Genomic DNA, 15,208 nt, shown 5'->3' on the forward strand with positions numbered 1-15,208 from the left:
AGTCAGTGTTGACTCCTGGCAATCGCCTGGCCTGGTCTCTGTAGTTTTCTTGGCAAGGTTTTTTCTGGAAATGGTTTTGCTATTTAGCTCTCCTTCCAAGGGCTGAAAGACACAGACTTATTTGTATACTTATTTACTTATTTAAGTGGAATTATTATTTACTTGATTTCCTCTTGCAATTTAGGCTTTTAGGCTTCGTTGAAAGCCTGAATTTAAACAGGGGATAAAAATCACTACACAAATAACATTTGCAATGCAGAGGATATGAATCAACACCCTTGCTGTAAATCAGAAGGTGTCTGATGAAAACCGTCTCTAACACGTTTTATTAAAAGGCACAAACTTGGCCTCCTGATTTTTGGCTACTGTAAATGAACACAGCTGTCTCCTCCTACCTAATTCTATAAAATGACTATAAAAGCAGCACCCACACCCTAGAACAGACCTCCTTCGCAACCCTGAATCCTAGTTGAAAAAAATTCAAGGGTTTGCAAATATATTAATAAAGTTCTCAGCACACACACACACACACCAGAACCAGTGTGTGGAAAACACCAAACGCCAGGCATACATGAAGGAGTCTTTTTTAAAAAAATACAAATCTTCAATCGTATGGATGATGTTTGCCAGACACTCTGTTTTGTGTGCGTGTGCGTGTGCGTGTGCATGTGTGCGTTTAAATGCAATGTTTTCTGGTTTATGAAAAATAGTTGAGGAATCTTTAAGATTCTGCCTGCTCTCTCTCTGTCTTTCCTTTCTTTCTCTTTTTCTTCCTTTCTTCCTCTTTGCAGAGAGAGAGAGAGAGAGAGAGAGAGAAGTCACCCAGCTAGCTCTCATGCCTAAGGCAGGACTAGAACTCACCATCTCCTGAAGATTAGTCCAAAGTCACCCAGCTGGCTTTCATGCCTAAGGCAGGACTAGAACTCACCATCTCCTGGTGATTAGTCCAAAGTCACCCAGCTGCCATCATGGCTAAGGCAGGACTAGAACGCACTGTCTCCCACTTTCTAGCCTGGTACCTTAATTCCAAGACCAAACTGACATTCTATGTCTCTCTTCCACTTCTCCAGTTCCTGGCACAGACTTTAGTGTGGTGAATTTTTTCCTAAGTTACAGCTGGGAAGCTGCCATTTTTAGAAACACTCATTCACTGTCATCAAAGTGGTTGTCACACGTAGCCTTGTGTCTTCCCCTCAATGTACTTTTTCCTTCTGTCTTCGTTTCCCTCTAGTTTTCCACCCTTGGCAACGTTAAAGACACATGGATTTCAGTTCCCAGAATTCCTCTGCTGGCATGCCTTAAGTCTAAGATGTGTGAACTTCAACTCCCAGAATTCCCCAGCCAGCAAACTTTAACGTATAGGTACTCCAGTTCTCAGAATTCCCCAGCCAGCATGCTTTAAGATGGATAGACTTCAATTCCCAGAATTCCCCAGCCAGCATGCTTTAAGATGGATAGACTTTATTTTCCAGAATTCCCCAGCCAGCATGCTTTAAGATGGATAGACTTCAATTCCCAGAATTCCCCAGCCAGCATGCTTTAAGGTGGATAGACTTCAATTCCCAGAATTCCCCAGCCAGCATGCTTTAAGATGGCTTCTAGGGGTTGAAATCCACATATCTTCAACTTGCACAGGTTGGGAATCCCTGTTTTAGATCACTGAGTCTCTGTGAAGGAAAAACACAGATTTATTTGCTGCTTTCTCTGTTTGCTGCTTCCAAAACACAGGTCTCCTCTGTTCTCCTTTACCTGTATCAAGGTTGCAGCTTTACAGGCAACTCTGCTGGGCTGACCCTGGAGAAAAGGTTCAAATAGGAGGGGAGGAAGGCAACGGCCTTCTCTGTGCTTCCCCCCCCCCCAAGTATTTCAGAAAAGGCTCTCCCCCCACCCAATGCATACCTGGCCCATTTAAAGCTCTATTATTCCTGCATGGCTTTAAATCTGATTTATTCTGGGCAATCACTGCCCTTTTATTCATTGATTCTTCCCTTTCCTTGTTGGTTTTATTCCTTTAAAAAAAAATAATCAGCCAGGGTCTTCTTGGAATGCTTTTAGATTAGGGGTATCCAACCTTGGCTGGCTAGGGAATTCTGGGAGCTGAAGTCCACAAGTCTCCAAGTGGCCTTGGTTTGACACCCCTGCCTTAAATAATCTATTTTTAGGCTTGATGACATTTTACCTCTTTTTTTGTTGTTTGTTTCCACGTTGCACAACTCCAACCGCCCAATCTGCACAATCTCCCCACAAGCCACACAGCCATTTCCTTTGCTTTCGCGGAGAGGGAAATTTTACCTCCTTTTTACAACCGACAAACCGCGCTCGTCCAACTCACCCAGGAAAAGTTCGAGCAGCATTCAGACGACCCTAGGTGACCCGAGATTCAGCACGTGTGAACACGGGCGGGCAGAAATATTAAAGGTGAGTAATCTTGCAGCGATGCCTTGAGTGAATTGCCAATCCCTGAGAGTTCTGATCACGAGTTTGGATTGAATTAATTACCCCGGGTGGTGTTTTTTTGTGGGGGGGGGGAGAAATCGGATGCAAGTAAATTCATACCTGGCGGGGAGTCAGAAGTAGACAAACTGGGTTTAAACCTGGATTCGTTCAAGCTGGACCCGCTGGAGGGTCTTTTGCTTCTATTAAAAGCTGGGGAGAGGCACCCCACTTTCGGACACTTGTGCCTATTTTTCAGCACGGCTTTCAGAGGCGCCTTTTGGGGGAACCTCCCCCCTCTCCTCCCCCGCCGGGCAGATGGTGCTAAAAGCAGCTCCGAAGAAGTTCCCCGGCTGGGCAGGTAAACCATGCAGCTTAACCCTGTCCTGCCCACCCGACGCCAGGTAGACTGCTCCTGCCACTGGAGGCTCCACATCCAGAGACAGGACCGGTCTCGGCCAACAGTTGCCAGCAATCCGAGCCTGCGGAGCTTCGGGCAGCTCCCCCCCCCGCCGCTGCAAACTACAATTCCCAGAGTCCTTTTCCTTGCCTCCCTCCCCTTGTCCCCCTCCCTCGCGCCTCTCGCACCTGAAGTGCAGCCCCGCCTGCAGCGCCGCGGAGCCCCCGATGCCGCCGTCCCTGCCTCCCGCACCCGCAAGCGCCCCGGGGGCCGAGCCGGGGAGGGTCCCGGCGCCGCCCCGCCTGCAGCCGCCGCCTCCTCCTCCTCCTCGCCTGGGCCCGCTCCTGCTCCGGCCGGGCGTAAACAAGCCGGCACCCCGCGCACCTGCAGTCGCCAGCAGCAGCACCCGGACCAGGTGAATGGCCGCCACCGCCGAGCTGCAGGTGTGGGCGGGCAGGGCAGGTGGGCGGCCAAGCGTCTCCGGGAGGGTCTGGAGAGGGAAGTTCCCAGCCGGGGCCGAAGGGGAGGCGGAGGGGCCGGGACGGGCTGGCTGACTGGGCTGGGCTGTAGCGAGGAGTCTGGGGTCCTGGCTGTGGGACGGGGGGGGGGGCAGATACCGCTTGGAAAGTTGCTTCTTTTCTCCTGCACGCAAGCACACACACACGCACGCATACAGATACACATAGAGACAGAGATACACAAAAACACACAGACACACACACACACGGGGAGAGAGAGATACACATATAGAAATACACACACACACACACACACACGGAGAGAGATACAGACTCACACATAGAAATACACAAAAACATACACACACACACACAGAGATACACAGACTCAGAGACACACAAAAGCAGAGACACACACAGACACACACACAAACACACCCAGAGAGGCGCAAACGCACACACTGAGACAGAACCACACACAGAAAGACGCACAAACAAGCAGACACAGGCGAAGAGAGCAAGACAGAGACACACAGAGAGACTCCCAAATCAATCCAGAGAGACACAGACACAAAGACACACACACACACACACACACACACACACACACAGAGAGAGAGAGAGAGAGAGAGAACGCGCACATGCACACCCCGCCTTCGCTGCTGCGTGACAGGCGCGGCGAGATCCTTTGCGCTGGATCGCGGCTGCTGCGCGCCCCTCCTGGCTGCGCTCGCCTTGCCTCCCTTCGCCGCGCGGCCGGACCCGTCTGCCCGCCTGCTTGTTGTCCCCGGACCGGGACGCTCTCCTTGGAAGAAGCCCCTCGCTGGGTCCCCCGGCTCCCTCCCCGCCGCCTTTCCTGCTGGCCAGCGGGACTCCGGCGCCGGTCCTGCGGGCTTGGGGAAGTCGGTCCGCCCCGCTTGGCCCGGACCCCCTTGGCCTCGCCCTTCTCCGGAGGGCCGGGGCTGAATCCGGCCTTCTTCGCTCGCTCGGCCGGGGAAAGCCAACCCCTCCGTTCTTCGCTTTCGCTCTGGAGTTTGCTTTAAGGAGCGAGCCCCGCTCTGAAAGTGGAGGGGGGGGAAGCTGGGTTCAACCGGAGGGGGGTCCGGTAGCCTCTTTTCAGCCCCACGCACGTGATTCGGAGAGAAGCAGCCTGGGGAGTGGGGGGTCTCCTTCCCCGCCTTTGAAAAATATGCCTGCTGAGACTGAAAAGGGGCTGTTCCCCCCCCCCCGCGGTCAGCTGATTTCTGGGTCTGGGGTCTCTCCCTTCCCCTTTGCTTAAATAAAAACAAGGGCTCTGCTGGCATTCGGCTGCCCCCCCTCCCTGTTTGAGAGAGGAATGAGCCCTCTTCCAAGCAGGAACTCTGTGGGACCCCCCTCCCGGTTCTTGTTTGCCTGGCTGGGGAAGGAGTTGGCTGGCTTCCCTGGAGGGGCTGGGCGAGGGGTGTCGTTGTGGCTTGACTTAAATGCAGTGCACGCAATCCTTTCTGGGTGCAAGACGGCCTTTTTGGGGTACCCAGAGCAAGGGGGGGGGCTGATTAGAGCCTTAAAAGTCCTCTGCTTTTTAACTTTTAATAAACTGTTTTTTTCTTTTAATATTAATAATAAAGGCAGTCCTCGACTTATGGCCACCGCTGAGCTCAAAAACTTTCGTTGCTAAGCGAAACATTTGTTAAGTGAGCTTTGCCCCATTTTGTGATCTCTCTTGCCGGTGGTTAAATAAATCCCTGCCGTTGTTAAGTTTGTAACAACGGTTGCTAAGTGAATCCGGCTCTTCCACTGAAGGTCGCAAAAGGGGATCACGTGACTCCCAGGGGGTCACTACGACCGTCATAAATAGGAGTTAATTGCCAAGCGTCCGAATTTTGATCACGGGGCCCAGAGGATGCTGCAATGGTCATAAGTGTGAAACTATGGTCACAAGCAGTGGTGGGATTCAAATATGTGAACAACCGGTTCTCTGCGTGGATGCCACTTCCGGAAGTCCATTCTGGGCCTGGGCAACAAAAAATTAGTTACCGGTTCTGCCGAACTGGTGCAAACTGGCTGAATCCCACCACTGTATGTATGTATATATGTATCTATCTAAATATCCAGTGGTGGGATTCAAATATGTGAACAACCGGTTCTGTGCATGGATGCCACTTCTGGAAGTCCCTTCTGGGCCTGGGCAACAAAAAATTAGCTACCGGTTCTGCCGAACTGGTGCAAACCGGCTGAATCCCACCACCGGTCACATGTCACTTTTTTCAGTGCCATTGTAACTTCCAACGGTCACTAAACAAACTGTTGTAAGTCGAGGACTGCCTGTATTCTGATGACACCCCAGTTATGTCTCTCTGCTCCTGGCAAATTAATAATAATAATAAAGTTGGAAGGGACCTTGGAGGTCATCTAGTCCAACCCCCTGCTCAGGCAGGAAACCCTATACCCTTTCAAACAAATGGTTGTCCAGTCTCTTCTTAAAAACTTCCAGTGTTGGAGCATTCACCACCTCTGGAGGCAGGTTGTTCCACTGGTTAATTGTTCTCACAGTCAGGAAGTTTCTCCTTAGTTCTAGGTTGCTTCTCTCCTTGGTCAGTTCCCATCTGTTGCTTCTTGACCTGCCTTCAGGCAGTTTGGAGAATAGCTTGACTCCCTCTTCTTTGGGGCAGAAATTAAGGAATGCCATCTGATTATCCCAGTGTTTGGAGGCTGTGAGGGTCTAGATGGGCAACGACAGGCTTCAGATGAACAAGGTCAAGATTTGAGTGGCTTTGGGCTTGAGGCCTTCTGATTCTCGGACTTTGCAATCTTGGGGGCTGGATGGGGCTGCACTGCCCCAGGCAAATCTACTGTCTAATCTGGGGTTCCTCTAGATTTACATCTCCTGCTTGAGGAATAGGTAGCTGTCACGGCCAGGAGGACTTTGTGTTTGTGTATCAGTTGTGTCTGTTTCTGGATCGGGAAGCCCTGCTTATTATTTTATTAGAATAGAATAACAGAGTTGGAAGGGACCTTATAGGTCATCTAGTCCAACCCCCTGCTTAAGCAGGAGACCCTACACCATTTCTGACAGTCTCTTCTTAAAAGCTTCCAGCGATGGAGCACCCACAACTTCTGAAGGCAACTTCTGTTCCATTGGTTGATTGTTCTCGCTGTCAAGAAATTTCTCCTTATTTCCAGGTTGAATCTCTCCTTGATTAGTTTCCATCCGTTATTCCTTGTCTGGCCTTCAGGTGCTTTGGAAAATAGGTTGAGCCCCTCCTCTCTGTGACAGCCCCTCAAATATTGGAAGACTGCTATCATGTCTCCCCTGGTCCTTCTCTTCACTAGACTAGCCATGCCCAGTTCCTGCAACCGTTCTTCATGTTTTAGCCTCCAGTCCCCTAATCATCTTTGTTGCTCTTCTCTGCACTTTTTCTATAGTTTCAATGTCTTTTTTATAGTGTGGTGACCAAAACTGGATGCAGTATTCTAGGTGTGGTCTTACTAAGGCTTTATAGAATGGTGTTATTCATTTATTTATTGAATTTGTTTGCCACCCATCTCATCGCAAGGTGACCCTTTACATCAGGGGATCTTCAAACATGGCCCTTTTATATCTTGTGAACTTCAACTCCCAGAATTCCTCAGCCAGGCACGCGTGCCTGGCTGAGGAATTCTGGGTGTTGAAGTCCACAAGTCATAAAAGGGCCAAGTTTGAAGACCCCTGCTTTACAGTCACTTCCAGATTGGGCTACTGTAATGTGCTCTTCGTGGGGCTGCTCTTGAAGAGTATCCAGAAGCTCCAGCTGCTCCAGAATGCAGTGATTGCAGGCAGTTGCGTGTGTTTTCAAGTGTGACATCTCTGTTCTGCGAATCTCATTGGCTGCCAGTTTACTTCCAGATCCTATTCAAGGTGTGTTTTTTTAAAAACCGCCAAAGCTTTTCATGGAGTGGGAGCTGAGCTTTTGGATCCCTCCTCCTGGATTTCACCTGACCGTCCCATCAGATTCAGCAGAGCAGGTATATATATTTAATTATTTCTTAGATTTTTGACTTCTTCATTGTAGGCGGTCCTCCCATCCAGAACCATTTTTTTCGGTGACCGTTCAAAGTTACGGCCGCCCTGAAAAAAGTGACTCAAGGCCCTTTTTCAAACTTACGACTGTTCCACCATCCCCAGGATCACATGATCAAAATTCAGACGTTTGGCACCTAACTCGTATTTATGACGGTCGCAGTGTCCCAGGGTCACGTGACCCCTTTTTGCGACCTTCTAACCAGCTGAGGACTATCTGTACTTTGTCAATGATGTTTCACGCGTCCTGGGTGACAGGTCGTCTCTGTCCCGATGCCCCCCCCCACGGAACCCTATTCTCCCCCCCCTCCAAGGTGAGGTTAGTTCCATTCCTGTTCAGCTTCCCTAAAATTGCTGAAGACCTTACAGGCAGCCCTCGACTTAACGACCACAGGTGAGCCCAAAATTTACGTTGCTAAACGAGACGTTAAGTGAGTTTTGCCCAATTTTACATACACCCTTTCTTTTTATATATCTAAGTTTTTATTAATTTTTTCCATGCTACTAAAAATAATAATTTTTCAACCGACGTGCTGTCTGAGTTTACATTTGCTAATACATATTTAATTCCTAATCCTTTTTTTTGTTTCCTCTAACCATCGCTAAAATAAGTCCCAAGTTCGATCATATTTCGTTTCTTCTTTTTCTTTCAATCTCCTAGTCAGTCTGTCTATCTCTGCGCATTCTAGTATTTTTTTAATCATTTCTTCATCCGATGGTATTCCTTCATTTTTCCAATGCATGAATGTTATTCTTGCCGCTGTTGTGACGTGCAAAATCAAATATAGGCTTTGTTTTGTTTAGTCTTTTCAGAGCATTATATCGAATTAAAAAAAAGTTCAGGTTTAAAATCTACATGTTCTCCCAACATCTTTTATACTCTTTCTGGCCACAGTTGTTAAGTGAACCACTGCAGTTGTCACAAAAGGGGATCACGTGACCCTGGGACACAGCAACCGTCATTAATGGGAGTTGGTTGTCAAGCATCGGAATGTAAATCACATGGCCAGGCGGGAGGCTGTACATGAGAAAAACCATCCCAAGTCATTTTTTTCCAGTGTCGTAGTTTCTTTTTTTTTTTATTGAAAGTTTTTTGAAAATTTTTTACAAAAAACAGAAAACAACAATACAACAACAAGAAAAAACAAAACAAAACAAAACAATACAACCCTCCCCCAACCCTCCCCAAACCACCCACGCCCTCCCCCCCCCAGAGCTTCCCAGAGCAGAATATAGGCTTAATTAAAAAAGTTAAAAAGATTATATAAAAAAAATTACAATAATATATATATATATATATATATATATATATATATAAAATAAAAGTTATAAAAAAGCTAAATGATATTTTTTATATCCAATTTAAATTGTATAAACTTTATCCATTTATCCCAAACAGCAAAAAATTTCTCCTACAATTGTTCTTTTAAGAAAGCCGAAATCTTTGCCATTTCCGCCAAGTAGGATACTTTAAAAAACCACTCCCGCAAAGTAGGCAAAGATTCCTTCTTCCAGTATTGTCCTACTAACAACCTTGCGGCTGTGATCAAGTTCAACATCAATATAACCTCCTTTGCATCACAATCAGTAACGATACCTAACAAAAATAGTTGTGGAGTAAATTTTACCCTCTTTCTAAAAATTCTCTGAATATTCCACCATATCTTAATCCAAAAAGTTTTTATGTTTTTACACGACCACCAAATATGATAATAGGTGGCATCCAAACAACCACATCTCCAACATTTAGGCTGTAGGTCAGGATACATAAGAGACATTTTTCGTGGATCAAGGTGCCATCTATAAAACATTTTATAAAAATTCTCCCTTAAATTCTGGGCTTGTGTAAATTTAACATTCCTCACCCAAATAATTTCCCAGATATCCAGTGGAACTGGTTCACCAAAATTCTGCGCCCATTTAATCATACAATCTTTAATTAATTCTGATTCTGAATCCAGTTCCACTAGAACCCCATAAATTCTCTTAATGTGAGTTTGTCTTTGATCCTTTACTTGCTTGAAAAGATTTTCATCTTCTCTAAGAAAGCCCACCTTGCGATCCAGCTTCCATCTATCTGCTAATTGTCTATATTGAAACCAATAATGTAATATTTTCATATACCAACTCTTCCAATAATTTTAACTGCCAGTTATGTCCATCCCATCTGAGTAATTGTGTATAAGACACCGTGTCCATTTTAACACCTCTCTTTAGGCCCTCTATCGCATGCCAAGGTATAGCCCATAGTGGTATTTTAAAATCCAGTGTCGTAGTTTCGAACAGACACTAAGAGAACTGTTGTAAGTCGAGGATTCCCTGAATTATATTGCCCAGTTTATTATATTATTATTACAATTATATTGTATGTGTGTGTGATTATTGTTGTTGTTAGTTGCAAAGTCGTGTCCGACCCATTGTGACCCCATGGACAACGTTCCTCTAGGCCTTCCTGTCCTCTACCCTCTTCTGGAGTCCATTTAAGCTCACACCTACTGCTTCAGTGACTCCATCCAGCCACCTCATTCCCTGTTGTCCCCTTCTTCTATTGCCCTCCATCTTTCCCAGCCTTAGGCTCTTCTCTAGTGAGTCCTTCCTTCTCATTAGGTGGCCAAAGTACTTGAGTTTCAACTTTAGGATCTGGCCGTCTAAAGAGCAGTCAGGGTTGATCTCCAGGACTGACCGGTTTGATCGCCTTGCAGTCCAAGGGACTCGCAGGAGTCTTCTCCAGCACCATAGTTCAAAGGCCTCAATTCTTTGGCGCTCAGCCTTTCTTATGGTCCAACTTTCACAGCCATACATTGCCACTGGGAAAACCATGGCCTGGACTATACGCACTTTTGTTGGCAGGGTGATGTCTCTGCTTTTTAGTATGCTGTCTAGATTTGCCATAGCTTTCCTCTCCAGGAGCAAGCATCTTTTAATTTCTTGGCTGCAGTCCCCATCTGCGGTGATCTTGTAGCCCAGGAAGATAAAATCTGTCATTATCTCCATTTCTTTTCCATCTATTTGCCAGGAATTGAGAGGGCTGGATGCTATGATCTTGGTTTTCTTAATGTTGAGTTTCGAACCAAGTTTTGCACTCTCCTTCTTCACCTGCATAGTTTTACATAAAATGGCAAATCAGTAGGTGGCCAAAGTGGGCATTGCACAAGCCCTGTTGGATTTACAAGATGGTGTGCGGCTCTCGTTGTGCTTGCCAAGCTAATCATGCCTTGCGGTTGCAGTATTTTCGTACCAAAAATAAAAGAATTAAAGCTTGTCTTGCACAATGTGATTTTTCTTCATGCGAGACGAGGCTACTTCCTCCAGTCATGCAACTCTGCACCCAGCATTTGATTCCTGTCCTGCACCATGAATTTGAAAGATTGCAAAGACAGGGAAGTTGAATTTGCCGGGGGGGGGGGGGTCTGTTTCATGCGTAGAACACTGGATGCACCCCACAGTTTTGGCAGGACAGGAAGAGAGCAGGGGACTTTGATTGTCCCATCAAAAAAAAAGAAAAAAACAACAACTTCTGATCGTTGAAGGTGGAAATGAAAGTATTCTGAACTCTGCTCAGATGGGTGAAAGGCCAGTGAAGAGTCACGAGGGCTACAGTAAGGTTATGGAGTCAGTCCTTGCTCCTACAGATTCTCCCCAAAAAGCATCAGTGGAGTTCTTGGTGCTCTCTGAGCTGGGCTGTTTTCTTGCAGACATTTCATGACCCAACTGCATAACATCATCAGTACTAGAAGGGAGTGAGGTTGGAGGAGGAGGAGGAAGAGGAGGAGGATTCTTGGTGTTCTCTGAGCTTGGTGGCTTTCTTGCAGACATTTCATGATCCAACTGCGTAACATCATCAGTACTAGGAAGGGTGGGATTTGCTGCCTGTTTATATGCAGTAGCTTGCCCTGCAATTTGGGTGGGGGTGTGGTCTTCTTGGTAGTTCAGCGATTGGAGTATTGTTTTCTGCTTGATTGTTTGCCTGGAACCAATAGAAGAGAAGATTTATAGCTCAGGGTTGAACTGTGGCATCCCTGGTGCTCTCTGAGCTGGGCTGTTTTCTTGCGGACATTTCATGACCCAACAAGATAACATCATCTGTGTTAGAAAGGAGTGGGGTGTGTGGAGAGGAGGAGGAAGAGGAGAGCTGGGGGATTCTTGGTGCTCTCTGGGCTGGGCTGTTTTCTTGCAGACATTTCATGACCCAACTGCGTAATATCATCAGTACTAGAAGGGACTGGGATTTGCAGAGTGAAGGGGAGGAGGAGGAGGAGGGGGGGGAGACTGAGGGGTCCTTGATGTTCTCTGAGCTTGGTAGTTTTCTTGCGGACATTTCATGACCCAACTAGGTAACATCATCAAGTGTTAGAAGGGAGTGGGATTTGCTCTTATCTGTTACCTAGTTGGCTAATAAAATGTCCACAACAAAACACCCAAGCTGAGAGAGCACTAAGAACCTCACAGTTCAACCCTGAGCTACAAAGATTCTCTTTTATTGGTGCCTGCCTGTCTGCCTACCTGCCCCCCCATATCTATCTATCTATCTATCTATCTATCTATCTATCTATCTATCTATCTATCTATCTATCTATCTATCTATCCTCTCCTATCCATCCATCTATCTATCCTCTCCTATCTATCTATCTATCTATCTATCTATCTATCTATCTATCTATCTATCTATCTATCTATCTATCCTCTCCTATCCATCCATCCATCCATCTATTTATCTATCTATCCTCTCCTATCTATCTATCTATCTATATCTATCTATCTATCTATCTATCTATCTATCTATCTATCTATCTATCTACCTACCTACCTACCTACCTATCTTATCTATCTATCTATCCTCTCCTATCCATCTACCTACCTACCTACCTACCTACCTACCTACCTACCTACCTACCTACCTACCTATCTATCTATCTTAATACTGAGCCAATAATCAGGCAGTATCAACACTACTAGGGCAAGCCGCTAATATACAAGCAGAGAGGAAAACCCACCTCATCTAGCACTGATGATGTTACCTAGTTTGGGTCATGATTCGTCTGCCAGGAAACAAGCAAGCTCAAGAGACTTCCCAATTCAACCTTGAGCACCAAGTCTTATTTTCTAGTGGTAAAAGAGCATCTGTCTAGCTAGCAGGAAGGTTTGGACCACAGAGGCCTCCATCGCATCCCCAGCTCCTGACGACTCATTTCAGGGACAGCAACCCGAAAAGCTGTGGGGTTGTGATTCCTGGCTTGTTTTGGCCACCAGAACAGGCAAGAGGTTAAAACAGCTCTGAGTTCAGGTCAGTGAGCCTAACGGTCCAACCATTATCCCACCATGCATCTCTCTAAATGTGGCTCGCATGATGGAGGGCCCCAGCCAACCTTCCTGATAACAAACATGCCTCTGGAACTTCCACCCTTATTCCCCATTGATGCCCTCCTCACAAGTAACCCTGGCCAGCCTCTTTCAAAGCATGCCCAGCGGGAGTGGATTGCCTGCCCTTCCCAGCAGACTCTTGTCTCGGTCTAATTAGCTGTCCCAAGTGCTCAAGGACTGTAATGTGTTTTAATAGCCGGGCTGGGTGGCTGAGACGTCTTTTAATCTTGCCTGCCTGCCGTTCCCCCCCCCCCCCCGAGCTCCATAATTGTCGAAGGGCTTCAGGAACAAAATGAGCAGATGCTCCTTCAGGCTGCAATTATTTTCTTTGATTCAGGGGGCTGGGGGGGAGGCCCTCTTCCAAGCTGGGGGGGAGGCCCTCTTCCTGACCTGCTTTTGTGAGAGAGTGAGGTCTGATGGAGATTCAGTGAGACCGTTAAAAAAAATGGGGCGGGGGAGGCATTTTGGCACTTGAAGGGTCTGTGCAATGTTCAGTTTAAGCTTTTAAGGCAGCTCCACCCTTCTGGGTTTGTGGGACAAGCTTGCTCCAGTCAGTGGATGCTCAAAACCCCAATTAGCAAAGGTAGGTTTGGAGGTAGCGACAGATTTTATCTTCCTGGGCGCCAAGATCACCACAGATGGGGACTGCAGCCAAGAAATTAAAAGACGCTTGCTCCTGGGGAGGAAAGCTATGGCAAATCTAGACAGCATACTAAAAAGCAGAGACATCACCCTGCCAACAAAAGTGCGTATAGTCAAGGCCGTGGTTTTCCCACTTGCAATGTATGGCTGTGAAAGTTGGACCATAAGAAAGGCCGAGTGCCAAAGAATTGAGGCCTTTGAACTATGGTGCTGGAGAAGACTCCTGCGAGTCCCCTGGACTGCAAGGCGATCAAACTGGTCAGTCCTGGAGGAGATCAACCCTGACTGCTCTTTAGAAGGCCAGATCCTGAAGTTGAAACTCAAGTCCTTTGGCCACCTAATCAGAAGGAAGGACTCACTGGAGAAGAGCCTAATGCTGGGAAAGTTTGAGGGCAATAGAAGGGGACAACAGAGAATGAGGGGGCTGGATGGAGTCACTGAAACAGTAGGCGTGAGCTTAAATGGACTCCAGAAGATGGTAGAGGACAGGAAGGCCTGGAGGAACATTGTCCATGGGGTCGTGATGGTTCGGACACGACTTCGCAACTAAGAACAACAACAACAACAACAAGATTTGGTCTCCAAACAGCCCCAAGTCTACTGCTGGTTTGTGGCAGTTATTAAGTGAATGCTACGGTCATTAAATGAGTAGGGAGGTTGTTAAATCCATTAGGCCCAATGAGTGTTTTTTGCTGGAAACTGGACGCAACAGCTTGAAACTACACTTGTCCTTTCTTAATGACTCGTCCTCACCTAACGACCGCTCAAAGGTACGACGGATCTCCCCAGAGCTATTTACGAACTGTTTTGAAGTTCTGATTTCTGCCCCCTCCCCTGTGTGGTCACATGATTGCATTTTGGGAGCTTGGCAACCTGCTCGTGGTTATGCAACTTTTGTGATGAATTTCTGCATTTTTGCTCGTTTCAAGTGCTAATGTCTAGTTTCTAGCAACAAATACTCATTGGGTATAATGGATTCATTTAACAACCACCTTGCTCATTTAATGACCGTGGCGTTCACTTAATGACTGGCACAATCAGTCGTGGATGGCATGGTGAGCTGTTTAACGACCATCCATGACTTATGACTGTAATTTGAGGCTCAGTGATGGCCATAAGTCAAGGACTATATGTAGTTCCTTGTGAAACCTAAGGAGCTGTGTCCTCCCCTCTCTGCAGGATTCTATTTTGCAAAAAAAAAAAAAAAGGAGAGAGAGAGAGAGAGAGAGAGAATTTCTGGCTGCTGGTTGAGTGACAGGATAGATAGGTCCCTGTCATCCTTTCCAGGTAAACCAGATAGGAAATGTAACTAGATGGTTTAATTCTGCATTTGTCAGGTGGGAAAGATCAGATCCACACGTGAAGGTCCAATTAAACTGATTTATTGTTAAAAGCCTCTGTACAGGAATCTTCTCAACTAAAAGTCAGCGCCTGCTTGGAATTAGATAAGGGTCAGCGGCACTCCAGGGAGCTTACACTTAGTTTGCTTGTGGCTACGTAGGAATTCTAGGCTGATTCCTCTTTTGACTCCGTCCCCCAGGTTCTGCCATCCCTCCTCCTACAGCTTTATGGTAAGGTTACATTAACAGAATCTTGCAAATCTGAAAGACCATGGAACATAGAATTATAGGGATGAAAGGTATTCTAATCCATCCCCCTGATCAAGCAGGAGACCTTATACCAGGGGTCCCCAACCCTGGTCCATGGCCTGATGCCATGGCCTGTTGGGAACTGGAGATTTCGAAGTATTTCTAGCAGGATTTACTAGATTTTGTAACAACTTTGTTCCTTTGTTCCAACGTCTGTCTTGTAAATTTGCAGGATTCTTTTTTCTCGCCATGTATACGTACATACATCTGAAGTAGACTGTGTCGT

At 46.7% G+C, this 15,208-nt stretch overlaps 1 protein-coding gene across 3 annotated transcripts in view; it reads left to right on the top strand.

Moving 5' to 3' along the window:
• Positions 1–1,911: 1,911 nt before the first annotated feature.
• Positions 1,912–15,208, top strand: part of MYORG (myogenesis regulating glycosidase (putative)) — a 41,900-nt gene continuing 28,603 nt past the window's right edge. The window contains exon 1 of one of the 3 annotated variants that reach the window (XM_039369740.1): positions 1,912–2,418. The gene's annotated coding sequence lies outside the window, so the exon portion shown is untranslated. Of the gene's footprint in view, positions 2,419–3,014; positions 3,277–15,208 lie in introns of those variants that run through there. The other 2 variants (XM_039369739.1, XM_039369738.1) reach the window with 2 other exon arrangements.

Source organism: Crotalus tigris, unplaced genomic scaffold, assembly GCF_016545835.1.
Source record: "Crotalus tigris isolate CLP2741 ecotype Arizona unplaced genomic scaffold, ASM1654583v1 scf7180000021214.215828, whole genome shotgun sequence".
Lineage (NCBI taxonomy): Eukaryota > Metazoa > Chordata > Lepidosauria > Squamata > Viperidae > Crotalus > Crotalus tigris.